Source organism: Brassica napus, chromosome A1, assembly GCF_020379485.1.
Source record: "Brassica napus cultivar Da-Ae chromosome A1, Da-Ae, whole genome shotgun sequence".
Taxonomy (NCBI): Eukaryota; Viridiplantae; Streptophyta; class Magnoliopsida; order Brassicales; family Brassicaceae; genus Brassica; species Brassica napus.
This window is the reverse complement of record NC_063434.1, coordinates 18472070-18487955: the sequence shown is the minus strand read 5'-3', so window position 1 is coordinate 18487955 and position 15886 is coordinate 18472070. Positions and strand designations below refer to the sequence as shown.

Sequence of the window (15886 nt, the reverse complement as noted above, 5' to 3'; positions counted from 1 at the left end):
GGGTGTCGATCGATGTGAGCGGTTGTTTTGCTGGACGAGGGTGGGTATCGACCGATGTGGAGTGCACTTCGTCGAACGATGTTGGAAACGTGTTGGTAAACTTATGTGTTTCAAATCTTTCATCCTGCAAAGACATTTCTATTGCACGTTCCTTCCAATAATCCTCATCGTATTCCTCTGTATGTTCCTCGTTAGGTGAAGTAATTACAGTGTCAACTGCAAAACTTTCATGGAAACCACTGTCTGCCCAACTGCCTGTGGAATAATCATCACGTCCTCTCTTGCTTGGAGGTTGGAAGGCAAAGTGTGGGTAACAATGATTAGGTAGAGCAAAATGGTCAACCGGTTGCTTTACGTCGAGCGACGTGTTGTTGCGGTCATCCGTCACTGTTGACTCATTGGAATTGATCGATGGAAAGGTGTGGGTGTCGATTAATTCAGAGTACTCTGTTTCGTACTCTGCTCCACAATGGCATGCGTCAATGAAGCCAAGTTCTTTCCCATAATCCACATAATTAATAATTTGTCTCTTAGGTCGGATAGGGTCGTTGTGGATGTTGGGTCTATCAGCGTCAGACACAATTTGTTTTTGTTCATGTCACATACAGCTCCAACTGTAGCTAGGAAAGATCTTCCAAGCAGAAGTGTAGAGTTCCAGTTAAGCTTGATGTCCAGGACATGAAAATCTACGGAAACAAGGGCATTACCAATTTGTACCTCCAGATCTCTTATGATACCTCCTGATCGTTTTTCTGAAAGATCCACGAAGGTGAAGGATTCTGTTGAAGGTTCGATGGTCAAACCAAGATGGTCTGCCATGATCTTAGGGAGGATACTAACTGATGCTCCTGTGTCACACATTGAATGGGGAAATTTAACACCCTTGACTAAGCATGGTATTGCAAACTTTCCAAGATCACTCTTCTTCGACAATGTGATCATGTGTCTCATCTTCTCTCTGACTTGATGAAACATTATCCTAATGTCCTCCTCAGTTACCTTTGTTTCTGGAATCCGGTGCCTTCGATGTAGTTCACATTTTCGTCTCCTTCCGTATCTGCTACTTCTCCTTCAGCTGAACAGACTTGCTTCCTAAGAAGCTCGTGCACCACATCTAAATTAGCTCTTACTTCGTCCATCTGTTCCTTCCCGATAGAAGCTACAGACTTCTTCCGTTCAGAGTCAGTGTTTTTGGTGCTGCTGTTGTTAGCAAGATTTTCGATAAGTCTCACAGCTTCCAACGGATTCCGAATAGAGAAGTTTCCTTCACTCGCCGTATCAAGAGCCATTTGATACTGTAAGGCGAGACCTCGGAAGAAAGTACTTAACAGCTGCACTTGGTTAAATCTGTGGTGTGGACAGTCTCGCTGGAAGAACCTAAATCTAATCTACGCATCTTTGAAGGACTCTCCAGCCTTCTGCGAGAATGTGAAAATTTTGTTCCGAAGTTCTTCAGCGCGCGCCTCATCGAGGAAGTTTCGTAAGAAAGCATTCTTGATGTCGGTCCAGGATGTTAAAGATCCTGTAGGTTGCTGCCTAAGCCAGTGCACCGCTTCTCCATTCAGCATGTATCTGAAGAGCTTGCACAGCAGGTAATCTTCGGGGACTCCTTCCATCCGAATATCAGCGATTAGATCCTCGAACCATTCCAAATGGTCCATAGGATGCTCGTGCGGTAACCCAGAGTAGGGTATCTGCGACACGAGAGTGTAGTATTGAGGCTTCAGCTTGAAATTCTGCTTCTGGATCTCCGGAAGTCGAATAGCTGATATGTTGGAATAGTACTCATCTGGGCGATTGTAGTCGGCCAGTGGTTTCGATCGAGCGTCCTCGTCTACAGGTTGAGCAGCTCCTGTAGCATCAGCATCAGGGATTACAGTCCCCTGAGCATCTATTTTCGGATCTGTTGAATTACGCAGATGACCGGCCTGGTCATACAGGTTTCCGTTCTCGTCCTGTGTTAGAATAATAATGTTTACCATTTTTGACGACTTGGTATCGATCGACGTACGCGGTGTAGTATCGATCGTTGTCGAACGACTGGGATCGAGCGACGATGATGGTCTGGTGTCGGTTGACGGTTGGTTGTGGGTATCGATCGACGACGAAGTTGTTGCGTCGAGCGATGTGGAACGTTGACCTCTACGGATGGTGCATTCCAAATGAGCAGGATCGTTTGAGAACAGCAAGTCTTTCTCCTTGTTGCTTCTGGTACCGTTGGGCATGCACCTGAAAAGACAAGAAAAAGATTATTTAGAAAGGGGGTAGAGAAAAGAAAAAAAATCAATAAAACTAAATTTAATGGCGATCAAAGCTTCCCGGCAACGGCGCCAAATTTGATACCACTCAAATTACCCTAAGGAGTGTTACTCTCATCAAAAGAGGTTCAGATGTAGTACTTAGGGATCGAATCCACAAGGAGCTAGGGAACAATTAAATCTAGTGTTTATTAATTCTAAAGGTTGTAAATGTCTAAATGAAATAGCAATAGTAACAAGCGAGTAATTAATAAATGTAACTTGGTTGGAAATGATATTAGATGCATGGTCACTATTCAGGTGTTGGAGATTATAATACCTATAGATGCCTAACTGTTGCATGCATGATATATTAGAGCTTATTCGCTTAACTCAGTGATCAGCTGTCGCATGTATCACTGGTTAACAGACTAGATCTCGTGTCTCAACGGTTAGTATGTCGACGACGAGAGAGTGTCGATCGATGGTCTATTAAGAAGTCGACCGATACACCTTTGCCAACGTCGATCGATTGTCAGTTGAGGACATCGATCGACGGGTTCTAGCCAGGCCTATGCGCGAGTATGAAATGCCCTTTTAAGATACTAAATTGGCGGTTAACCCTCTCTAGCAGTCCTAATATGATAGATAGATGTCAGGATGGGATAACAAGGTTGCTTGAGTATGCAATCCTATGATCAAGTTCTAGTTAGCAAGGCTAAAACAAGCAATGAATACAAATCTATCATGAATATCACAACAAGGCAGATCTATAGTTTGGGGCTAATCCCACAAACCTATCTGAACCGTGGATCTAATAATTGAACTACTCAGACATAGCAAAGCAATTCATAACAATAAAGGAATAGAAACTCATAGTATAGATGAAAAGAAATGAAAACAAGGAGTTCCAATCACAAGTGATCTTCTCTCCCAAATGAAACTTGTAACAAAACTAGGTCTAAGAAAGCTCTCCTGCCGTCAAAACACTTAGGTAGTATATATTCTACTAGGTTAAAAACTCGTTAGGGCATTTTGGTAATTTGGCTTGGCCTTGGTTTTTAGGTCTGCTGAATCCAAAATGTCGCTTGTCTGGTGTCTCGACATCGATCGATGGTACTTGTATACATCGATCGATATAAATCTTCATCTGTCGAGGCATCTCCTGATATCGATCATCAGCACTGATGCACATCGATCGATTGTTCTTCCTCTCGTCGACTTTTACGTGGTCAGCTCGGGTGAAATGTCCTTTAAGCTCCAAAATGCTCCAAAGTCATAGCTTTACACCAAAATGCACCTGAACCTGAAAACATACCTAGAAGAGTAGAAAACATAGATATATATATAGTAAAATACTTATATACCATGGATAAAAATGTGTCAAATCCAAGGTATATCAACTCCCCCAGACTTACCCTTTTGCTTGTCCTCAAACAAAACATACAGGCAGTCTCTCTGAAAGAGGTTTAAAAATATTAGGGACTTAAAATTTAAAAGCATAGAAATCTTTTCTCAACAATTTTGAAACCACATTTAAAAAGTCTTAATCACAAAAGCACACTATGCAATATCCTAGCTTAGCAACCATTTCTAACATAACACAACTCATCAATTCACGTCTGACATCCCCTCTACTGATTTCATTTCTTAGCATAAATATAAAGTGAATGCTTTACCTTGGGAGTATCGATCACAGGATGCAAGGATTTCAAACAGGTATCTGGAGCTGCAGGTAAAAGTTAGTTCCTAGTTTCTCTCTCTCTAAATTTCTCTCTTGAGTCAAAGTTTGCTTCCATTGAAGGATCAGTGACCAAGATTGGACAGGCTTCCATGAATCAAAACTTAATGGTGGTTGCCACCAAGTTCTGTTCACTTCTTTTTGACCTATATCCAAGAGTTTTTTGTGAAAGCGAACCTTGAAGATTGCCGCCTCCAATTCCTGTTTCGAACTCTTTTATTGGAGTCTTTATGAATCAAGCCTTAATGGTTTTAGCCACCAAGTCCTGTTCAGACTCATCCTAATTAAACAATAGATCTTTTTTTTATACTCACTAACTAATCTAGGGTCGAAATTTAGAGAGAGAAATTGTGATAAATAATCTACACCAGGCGTTACCTTCCAGACCTGTCTGAAGAATCCGATCCCATGTATACCAAGCCCCAAGACAAGCGGTTATGTCAGGTTTAGAGGTGGAAATCAGCTTTGGTTACTTCATACGGTTCAAGGCAAGTGTGTAGTTGATAGGTTGATCCGCTTTAGCATCTTTAGTGCTATCTGCAATCAGTAAATCTAAAATGGTGCTAAAGATTGATTAGATATTCAAGTTTATATCAATTTAAGATTATAGTCCTTATTTTCAATAGCTAAGTTTAATTTATTAAAATTCCTTTTTTATATAAGAATAAAATAAATTATATCAGTAATCTCCTCCCAAACTTAAATTACACTGTCCCAGTGTAACTCAGCCGGAGTTATGATGAATAGTTCATGATGTACAAAATGTAACAAGTAGGGAAGATACATCTGACCGGATTAGATATCGATCGATGTGTAAGTGGTTGCCTATGTCAAGCGATGTTGACGTCTCGTCGTCGGTCGATATTCAGGTCCTCCTACTTGGGTCTCCTAAATCTTAAAGAAATAAAACGAAAGTAGATAAATGCAAGCTAATAAAACCAAAATAAAATACCTAATAGTAGGTTGCCTCCCACTCAGCGCTTGGTTATAGTCATTTAGCTTGACTGTGGCAGTGATTGGCTATTGGGTGGAGAAGCAATTGCTTGTTGGAAAGCAAGCATCCACGTCATCTCTGCACATTCTGGACCAAGATGCAATGAAACTTCTTGTGGCCTCATCATTTCTTGTCCATTTGTCATCAATCTTCTCAAGTACATTGGAGATGTTCTGTAGCCTTTCTTGAACGTTGTCAATGCTGACCTAGTGCCAGCCTATGTTGTCATAGGCGTATGCTGAAAGTTCTGTCAGTTCCTTATGCATTGACTCTACTGTCTTGTGTATCAGCTGCTCGCTGATTGGTGTAGACTCGGCGTCGATCGATGCGATTAGGTGTTCGTTGGTCGATCTCGGCGAGTTGCCATCGATCGATTTCGCTCGTGTCATGTCGATCGATGCTGATATCTGGTGTTGAGCTGCGAGTTGCCTCTGAATGGCTTTGACTTCTTTCTGTAGCCATTCTGCGTGGCTGTCTAGTCCACTGATTTTGTTGTCGAATGGAAAGTAGATGTCATCGCAGCGTTTGTCATGTCGTTCCTCCATGGTGTCTAGTGCAGTGTAGATCTTGGATGTGATCTTGTCAACCTCTGCTGCTGTGTAAGGAAGTAACTCCACAGGTTTCTTGCCATCGATCCAAGGCCCTCGTAGCCTGTCGATCGATGCTGATTTTGCCTGCAAAAAACCTTGATTAGTAATGTTTTCAATATCTTTTTGGGCATCACGTAATTGACTAGATAATTTGTTTAAATCTATCATGACTGGTGATATAAATCGGTCATGCATGTCCTCGTAAGTCCTCAGCCTCTCATTCATGGCTGAGACTTTAGCGTCAAGCGATGTGAAGGTACACATGTCGATCGATGTGGCTGGTTGTTGTTCCTTCTTGCGAATGGTGTCCAGATCTTGCTGTAGTAGCTCGATTTTAGTGCTTAGCCAGTCCACGTTGTTGTTGAGAGGGCAGTAAACGTCTTTTATCCTCGTGTCGATGTATGAGACTTCCCATTCATCCCTGTGTTGTATTGAACATTGCGGTTCTGCAGGGATCTGTGGTGTAGAAAGACTGACGTCGATCGATGTTGCATGTGGTGCGTCGATCGATGCTGAGGTCGTAGCTTCCTTCTCAAGTTGCTGACGAAAGTTCTCAATTTCTCTTCTCATTTCTGCCATACTTCTGAAAAGCTCATTGTAGCCTCTATCCAAAGGCTGAAGTGTATCTTCTACCAGTGATTTGAGCTCCTCTCCCAGTTTCTCCTGAGCTCCACAAATACCAAACGCCATCTCATTGATTTCATCTTTGGTGTAGAGTTCTGGTGCCAGTCTTGTGAGTGTGAATGAAGTGGCATGTTCTGGAAGACAAATATGGCTCTCTTCAAAAAGAGATGCTCTTTCCAGTAGTTTCCTGATGTCGTCCTTTGTGACAGGTATCATCTCACCAGCTACGCCTCGTGCGTGTCCACACTCATCTGTGTAGACTCCATACTCGTCCCTTTGTTCCCAAGTGAACTCTCTGGCTCCGTACATGTCAAAAGCGTGGTTCCCAAATTCATACCGTCTGTCGATCGAAGTCGGGTCATCTCTATCGATCGACGTTGGTGTTACCCTGTCGATCAATGTCTTGGTTGTTCCGTCGATCGATGCTTGCCCTTTTGGTTGGCGTGATATATCGAGATTGATTTCAGTTGTGGCGACTCCTACGTGGTTGTTAGGATCTGTTTGAATGACGTCTGGAGTGCCACGTTGCTGTGAGAATAGGTTGTCAAGTCCATTGGCTACTTGAAGGATGTCTGTTATGTCCTCTCTGGACACTTGTAAGATCCTTCCATCTATTGCACGTGCGTTGTCATCTGGGTTCCTGAAAATACCAAATTCATCAGGTGTAAGAAAACCGTAATCAATGTTTGCATAATCGTTCAATTTAGAAATAGAAAGATTAGGTTTTAGAGTAGTATCGATCGATGTAGATACAGTTGCATCGATCGATGGCAGAGTAATTTCTGCAGAACTTGTGTTCTTAAGATGATTGCTCTTCACGGATTTTTCTGTTGATGTAGATGGAAGAGTGTTAATCTTTTTTGCTTGTGTGTCTGCTCTGATGTGCGTATGTGGTTTCGGGGGTGCAAAACGATTTATATAGGTATCTATAAACCTAGTTGGGGAGGAATATTCTCCTGCTCCTGAATTTTCGCTGCGGCGCGAATATGGATCGATGTTCCTGTGTGAGTGTCGATCGATGTGAGCGGTTTTTTTGCTGGGCGAGGGTGGGTATCGACCGATGTGGAGTGCACAGCGTCGAACGATGTTGGGAACGTGTTTGTGAACTTATGTGTTTCAAGTCTTTCATCCTGCAAAGACATTTCTATTGCACGTTCTTTCCAATAATCCTCATCGTATTTCTCTGTATGTTCCTAGTTAGGTGAAGTAATTGCAGTGTCAACTGCAAAACTTTCATGGAAACCACTGTCTGCCCAACTGCCTATGGAATAATCATCATATCCTCTCTTGCTTGGAGGTTGGAAGGCAAAGTGTTGGTAACAATGATTGGGTGGAGCGAAATGGTCAACTGGGTGCATTACGTTGAGTGACGTGTTGTTGCGGTCATCGGTCACCGTTGACTCATTGGAATCGATCGAAGGAAAGGTTGGGGTGTCGATCGATTCCGAGTACTATGTTTTGTACTCTGATTCGTACTCTGCTCCACAATGGCATGCGCCAATGAAGCCAAGTTATTTCCCGTAATCCACAGAATTAATGACTTTTCTCTTAGGTCGGATGGGGTCGTAGTGGATGTTGGGTCTATGAGCGTTAGACACAATTGTTTTTTGTTCATGTCACATATAGCTCCTAATGTAGCTAGGAAAGATCTTCCAAGCAGAAGTGAAGAGTTCCAGTTAAGCTCGATGTCTAGGACATGAAAATCTACAGGGACAAGGGCATTACCAATCTCTACCTCTAGATCTCTTATGATTCCTCCTGATCGTTTCTCTGAAAGTGAAGGATTCTGTTGAAGGTTCGATGGTCAAACCAAGCTGGTCTGCCATGATCCTAGGGAGGATACTAACTGATGCTCATGTGTCACACATTGAATGGGGAAATTCAACACCCTTGACTACGCATGGTATTGCAAACTTCCCAGGATCACTCTTCTTCGTCAATGTGATCATGTGTTTCATCTTCTCTCTGACTTGATGAAACATTTTCCTAATGTCCTCCTCAGTTACCTTTGTTTCTCTGAAGAACATCCACAACCGGTGTATGAAGTAAGCTTCATCAAAAGGTTTTTCGATTTGGATTCTGAGGACTCTTTTAGTGAAACCATCCATCTCCTTATCGTTAGCTTCCCTCTTAAGGTTTTTAGGAATCTTCTCCTTTCTTTTTCTTAACCTTCTCCCTTCAGCTTCTTGAACTGATTCTGGTGAACTATTTAAAGGGTTGGGTTTTGGTTCGAGTGGGTTAGCTAATGGTTTAGGTGGTGGTCTGAGTGCGTTGATGTAATCATTATCGATTGAGGGTAACCGCACTCGGTATGTCAGAGGTGCCTGTCGATCGATGGGAGGTGTGTTGTGACGATCGATGTCGGACTCACTCTGTCGATCGATGGTTGGCTCAACCGGTCGATCGATTTTATCATAGAAAGGGGAGGGTGGGTGAGGATGCTTAGCTGGGAATTCATCATGAGTTAGAATTCGAACTGCATTGCATTCAGTCGATTTAGCGGATGACGTCGATTGATGACTGGAGTAATCTGTCCATCGATCTTCATCATGGTCTGTCGATCGATGCGAGTTCATCGACATTGGTCGACACCATTGAGAACCGCCGAGACTCATGGAGCTTTCGATTTCGAAGTCTCCTTCCTCAAGCTTTTCATTTCTCACCACTTGCCAGAAATCATCATCAATGATGACATTTACGTGGTGTTTCCCTTGCAAAAGCTTCTTGCCTCTTTATAGTCTCGCCCGTCTGAATTACTTGCGTTTCAAGTTTTTTCACCTGAGTCCCTAAGGTCTCGATTTTGGTGTTCAGATTGTTGTAGGCGGAGTCTATTTTACCGTTGAAATCCACGGTGATTTGTTGTTGTCCCAACAGTACTCGATCAAGCATTTCTTCGATCTTGCTTTCCTGAGTCTGGGGTGGTGGATTCTGGTAATAAGAGTTTGAGTAGCTCTTGCTGTTGTTGAAGGATTTTTGAAATTGTGAACTTTGGTTACTTCTTTGACCATTTCCAAAGAAGTTTCTGTTTCCGCCCTAGTTTCAAAATTTCTAGAATCCGGTACCTCTGATGTAGTTCACATTTTCTTCTCCTTCCGTATCTGCTACTTCTCCTTCAGCTGAACAGACTTGCTTCCTAAGAAGCTCGTGCACCACATCTAACTTAGCTCTTACTTCGTCCATCTGTTCCTTCCCGATAGAGGCTACAGACTTCTTCCGTTCAGAGTCAGTGTTTTTGGTGCTGCTGCTGTTAGCAAGGTTTTCGATAAGTCTCACAGCTTCCAACGGATTCTGAGTAGTGAAGTTTCCTTCACTCGCCGTATCAAGAGCCATTTGATACTGTAAGGCGAGACCTCGGAAGAAAGTGCCTAACAGCTGCACTTCGTTAAATCAGTGGTGTGGACAGTCTCGCTGGAAGAACCTAAATCTAATCCACGCATCTTTGAAGGACTCTCCGGTCTTCTGCGAGAATGTGGAAATTTTGTTCTGAAGTTCTTCAGCGCGTGCCTCATCGAAGAAGTTTTGTAAGAAAGCATTCTTGATGTCGGTCCAGGATGTTAAAGATCCTGTGGGTTGCTGCCTAAGCCAGTGCATCGCTTCTCCATTCAGCGTGTATCTAAAGAGCTTGCACAGCAGGTAATCTTCGGGGACTCCTTCCATCCGAATAGCAGCGATTAGATCCTCGAACCGTTACAGATGATCCATAGGATGCTCGTGCGATAACCCTGAGTAGGGTATCTGCGACACGAGAGTGTAGTATTGAGGCTTCAGCTCGAAATTCTGCTTCTGGATCTCTGGAAGTCGAATAGCTGATCTGTTGGAGTAGTACTCATCTGGGCGATTGTAGTCGGCCAGTGGTTTCGATCGAGCATCCTCATCTACAGGTTGAGCAGCTCTTGTAGCATCAGCATCAGGGATTACAAGTCCCCTGAGCATCTATTTTCTGACATGTTGCATTACGCAGATGACCGGCCTGGTGATACAGGTTTCCGTTCTCATCCTGAGTTAGAATAATAATGTTTACCATTTTTGACGACACGGTATCGATCGACGTACGCGGTGTAGTATCGATCGTTGTCGAACGATTGGGATCGATCGACGATGACGGCCTGGTGTCGGTCGACAGTTGATTGTACGTATCGATCGACGACGAAGTGGTTGCATCGAGCGATGTGGAACGTTGCCCTCTACGGATGGTGCGTTCCAAATGAGCAGGATCGTTTGAGAACAGCAAGTCTTTCTCCTTGTTGCTTCTGGTACCGCTGGGCATGCACCTGAAAAGACAAGAAAAAGAAAGATTATTAGAAAAGGGGGTAAAGAAAAGAATAAGAATTAATAAAACTAAATCTAATAGCGATCAAAGCTCCCCGGTAACGGCGCCAAATTTGATACCACTCAAATTACCCTAAGGAGTGTTACTCTCATCAAAAGAGGTTCAGATGTAGTACTTAGGGATCGAATCCACAAGGAGCTAGGGAACAATTAAATCTAGTGTTTATTAATTCTAAGGGTTGTAAATGTTTAAATGAAATAGCAATAGTAACAAGCGAGTAAATGATAAATGTAACTTAGGTTGGAAATAATATTAGATGCAGGGCCACTATTCAGGTGTTGGAGATTATAATACCTATAGATGCCTATTTATTGCATGCATGATATATTAGAGCTCAACCGCTTAACTCAGTGATCAGCTGTCGCATGTTTCACTGGTTAACAGGCTAGATCTCGTGTCTCAACGGTTAGTATGTCGACAACAAAAGAGTGTCGATCGATGGTCCTATTGGGACGTCGACCGATATACCTTTGCCAACGTCGATCGATAGTCAGTTGAGGACATCGATTGACGTATTCTAGCCAGGCCTATGCGCGAGTATGAAATGCCCTACTAAGATTATAAATTGGCGGTTAGCCATCTCTAGCAATCCTAATATGATAGATATATTTCAGGATGGGATAACAAGGGTGCTTGAATATGCAATCCTATGATCAAGTTCTAGTTAGCAAGGCTAAAACAAGCAATGAATACAAATCTATCATGAATATCACAACAAGGCAGATCTATAGTTTGGGGCTAATCCCACAAACCTATCTGAATCCTGGATCTAACAGTTAAACTACTCAGACGTAGCAAAGCAATTCATATCAATAGATAAATAGGAACTCATAAAATAGATGAAAAGAAATAGAAACAAGGAGTTCCAATCACAAGTGATCTTCTCTCCAAATGAAACTTGTAACAAAACTAGGTCTAGAAAGAAAGCTCTCCCTGCCGTCAACACACTTGCAGTATATATTCTACTAGGTTAAAAACTCGTCAGGGCATTTTGGTAATTTGTCTTGGCCTTGGTTTTTAAGTCTGCTGAATCCAAAATGTCGCGTCTGGTGTCTCGACATCGATCGATGGCACTTGTGTACATCGATCGATATTAATCTTCGTCTGTCGAGGCATTTCCTAATATCGATCGTCAGCACTGATGCGCATCGATCGATTATTCTTCCTCTCGTCGACCTCTAAGTGGTCAGCTCGGGTGAAATGTCCTTTAAGCTCCAAAATGCTCCAAAGTCATAGCTTTACTCCGAAATGCACCTGAACCTGAAAACATACCTAGAAGAGTAGAAAACATAGATATATATATATATAGTAAAATACTAATATACCATGGATAAAAATGGGTCAAATCCAAGGTATATCACCAAGCTCGATCGCTACGTACCGACCGAGTGTCCGTCCCACTCGGTCGCTACCTAGCGACTGAGCATGCGTTCCGTTTAGTCGCTGCGTAGCGACTGAGCTCTTCTGAAACGTCGATACAACACTAGTCCATGCATTCTCGTCTACCCTCCGATGCTATCTCCCGAAGACCGTGGCGAACCCATTTCATGTCTTCTGCCATTCTAAGTAAACAATTAAACTTTGCGCTAAAAACCGTGGAAAGTTCGTTCTTTATCGAAAGAAGCCGTAATAAACGCTTCGAGTCAGAAGACGGCCCAAAGGGACTTAAAACATGGCTCGAGGCCCAACTTACGATTTCTTAACCAACAGCCCGTAAGCCGCATGACGGTTTACGCTTGGTTCGCAAGGAAAGATAAATGTTAAGTTTTCGCGGATAAATACGAAATTTTGAAGATAATTACGAAGATCGGAAAAAATGGAATATCTCTATTTTTATGCTATGACGGCTTAAGGGCAGAAGAGAAAAAGCGTAAACCGACCTAGGAGCGAGTATATAAGGATTCTTAGTTGAGAGGCGTGGGGAGAGACTTTTTTCAGAGAAAACTTAGCACTTAGAGCGATTTAGGCTTATTTTCGTTTTTGTTATTCGAGCTGCGACTCAATTAGGTTAATGTCGTCTTAGGGTTTAGAACTAGGAATCTCGCCAACAGCTCTCGTAGCCCAGGCTCTTACCTTGTTGTAACGCTAAAATGCGAATTCGTAATAAGACCTACTTTGCTCTCTCTTTTCGATTTCTTACTTTTCTCGTCTTTATTTCGTGTTATGATTGATTGGCGTGTGGTATTAACAGATCTCCGGGACCTCCGGAAAATTAGGGTTTTCCTAGTTGCCGGGTAGCTTTGATCGCCATTAGATTTAGTTATATTGATTCTTATTCTTTTATCTACCTCCTTTCTAATAATCTTTTTCTTGTCTTTTCAGGTGCATGCCCAGCGGTACCAGAAGCAACAAGGAGAAAGACTTGCTGTTCTCAGACGATCCTGCTCATTTGGAATGCACCATCCGTAGAGGTCAACGTTCCACATCGCTCGACGCAACAACTTCGTCGTCGATCGATACGCACAACCAACCGTCGACCAACACCAGACTGTCATCGTCGATCGATCCTAATCGTTCGACAACGATCGATATTACACCGCGTACGTCGATCGATACCGTGTCGTCAAAAATGGTTAACATTATTATTCTAACACAGGACGAGATCGGAAACCTGTATGACCAGGCCGGTCATCTGCGTAATGCAACAGGTCAGAAAATGGACGCTCAGGGGACTGCAATCCCTGATGCTGATGCTACAGGAGCTGATCAACCTGTAGATGAGGACGCTCGATCGAAACCACTGGCCGACTACAATTGCCCAAATGAGTACTATTCCAACAGATCATGTATTCGACTTCCGGAGATCCAGAAGCAGAATTTCAAGCTGAAGCCTGAATACTACACTCTCGTGTCGCAGATACCCTACTCTGGGTTACCGCACGAGCATCCTATGGACAATCTGGAACGGATCTAATCGCTGCTATTCGGATAGAAGGAGTCCCGAAGAGTACCTGCTGTGCAAGCTCTTCAGATACACGCTGAATGGAGAAGCGATGCACTGGCTTAGGCAGCAACCCACAGGATCTCTAACATCCTGGGCCGACATCAAGAATGCTTTCTTACGAAACTTCTTCGATGAGGCGCGCGCTGAAGAACTTTGGAACAAAATCTCCACATTCTCGCAGGAGGCTGTAGAGTCCTTCACAGATGCGTGGATTAGATTTAGGTTCTTCCAGCGAGACTGTCCACACCACGGATTTAACGAAGTGCAGCTGCTAAGCACTTTTTTCCGAGGTCTCACCTTATAGTATCAAATGGCTCTTGATACGGCAAGTGAAGGAAACTTCACTACTCGGAATCCGTTGGAAGCTGTGAAACTTATCGAAAACCTTGCTAACAGCAGCAGCACTAAAAACACTGACTCTGAACGGAAGAAGTCTGTAGCCTCTATCGGGAAGGAATAGATGGACGAAGTAAGAGCTAAGTTAGATATGGTGCACGAACTTCTTAGGAAGCAAGTCTGTTCAGCTGAAGGAGAAGTAGCAGATACGGAAGGAGAAGAAAATGTGAACTACATCGGATGTACCGGATTCCAGAAATTTGGAAACCAGGGCGGAAACAGAAACTTCTTTGGAAATGGTCAAAGAAGTAACCAAAGTTCACAATTTCAAAAACCCTTCAACAACAGCAAGAGCTACTCAAACTCTTATTACCAGAATCCACAACCTCAGACTCAAGAAAGCAAGATCGAAGAGATGCTTGATCGAGTACTGTTGGGACAACAACAAATCACCGTGGATTTCAACGGTAAAATAGAGTCCGCGTACAACAATCTGAACACCAAAATCGAGACCTTAGGGACTCAGGTGAGAAAACTTGAAACGCAAGTAATTCAGACGGGCGAGACTATAAAGAGGCAAGAAGCTTTCGCTAGAGAGGCAGGGAGCTGATAAAGGCAAACACCACGTAAATGCCATCATAGATGATGATTTCTGGCAAGTGGTGAGACATGAAAAGCTTGAGGAAAGAGACTTCAAAATTGAAAGCTCCATGAGTCTCGGCGGATCCCAATGGTGTCGACCAATGTCGATGAACTCGCATCAATCGACAGACCATGATGAAGATCGATGGACGGATTACTCCAGTCGTCGATCGACGTCGTCCGCTGAATCGACTGATTGCAATGCGGTTCGAATTCTAACTCATGAAGAATTTGCAGCTAAGCATCCTCACCCACCCTCCCTTTTCTATGATAAAATCGATCGATCGGTTGAGCCAACCATCGATCGACAGAGTGAGTCCGACGTTGATCGACATAACCCACCTTCCATCAATCGACGGGCACCTCTGACCTACCGAGTGCGGTTACCCTCAATTGATAATGATTATATCAACGCACTCAGACCACCACCTAAACCATTAAATAACCCACCCGAACCAAAACCCAACCCTTTCAATAGTTCACCAGAACCAGTTCAAGAAAATCAGGAAACTGAAGGGACAGTGTTAAGGAGAAGAAAGGAGAAAATTCCTAAGAACCTTAAGAGGGAAGCTAACGATAAAGAGATGGATGGTTTCACTAAAAGAGTCCTCAGAATCCCAATCAAAAAACCTTTTGATGAAGCTTATTTCACACACCGGTTGTGGATCTTCTTCAGAGAAACAAAGGTAACCTAGGAGAATGTTTCATTAAGCAAGAGAGAAGATGAAACACATGATCACATTGACGAAGAAGAGTGATCCTGGGAAGTTCGCAATACCATGTGTAGTCAAGGGTGTTGAATTTCTCCATTCAACGTGTGACACAGGAGCATCAGTTAGTATCTTCCCTAGGATCATGGCAGACCAGCTTGGTTTGACCATTGAACCTTCAACAGAATCCTTCATCTTCGTGGATCTTTCAGAGAAACGATCAGGAGGAATCATAAGAGATTTGGAGGTACAGACTGGTAATGCCCTTGTCCCTGTAGATTTTCATGTCCTAGATATCGAGCTTAACTGGAATTCTTCACTTCTGCTTGGAAGATCTTTCCTAGCTACAGTAGGAGCCGTATGTGACATGAACAAAAACAAATTGTGTATGACGCTCATAGACCCCAACATCCACTACGACCCCATCCGACCTAAGCGAAAGGTCATTAATTCTGTGGATTACGGGAAAGAACTTGGCTTCATTGGCGCATGCCATTGTGGAGCAGAGTACGAATCGGAGTACAAAATAGAGTACTCGGAATCGATCGACACCCCAACCTTTCCATCGATCGATTCCAATGAGTCAACGGTGACCGATGTCCGCAACAACACGTCACTCGACGTAAAGCACCCAGTTGACCATTTCGCTCCACCTAATCATTGTTACCAACACTTTGCCTTCCAACCTCCAAGCAAGAAATGACATGATGATTATTCCATAGGTAGTTGGGCAGACAG

The 15886-nt window shown here is 43.2% G+C and overlaps 1 non-coding gene across 1 annotated transcript; it reads right to left on the bottom strand.

Moving 5' to 3' along the window:
* Positions 1–13608: 13608 nt before the first annotated feature.
* LOC125579339 lies at positions 13609–13715 on the bottom strand. Its single transcript, XR_007317331.1, has one exon. It is a non-coding gene; the product is annotated as a small nucleolar RNA R71 (small nucleolar RNA).
* Between the last annotated feature and the right edge of the window lie 2171 nt (positions 13716–15886).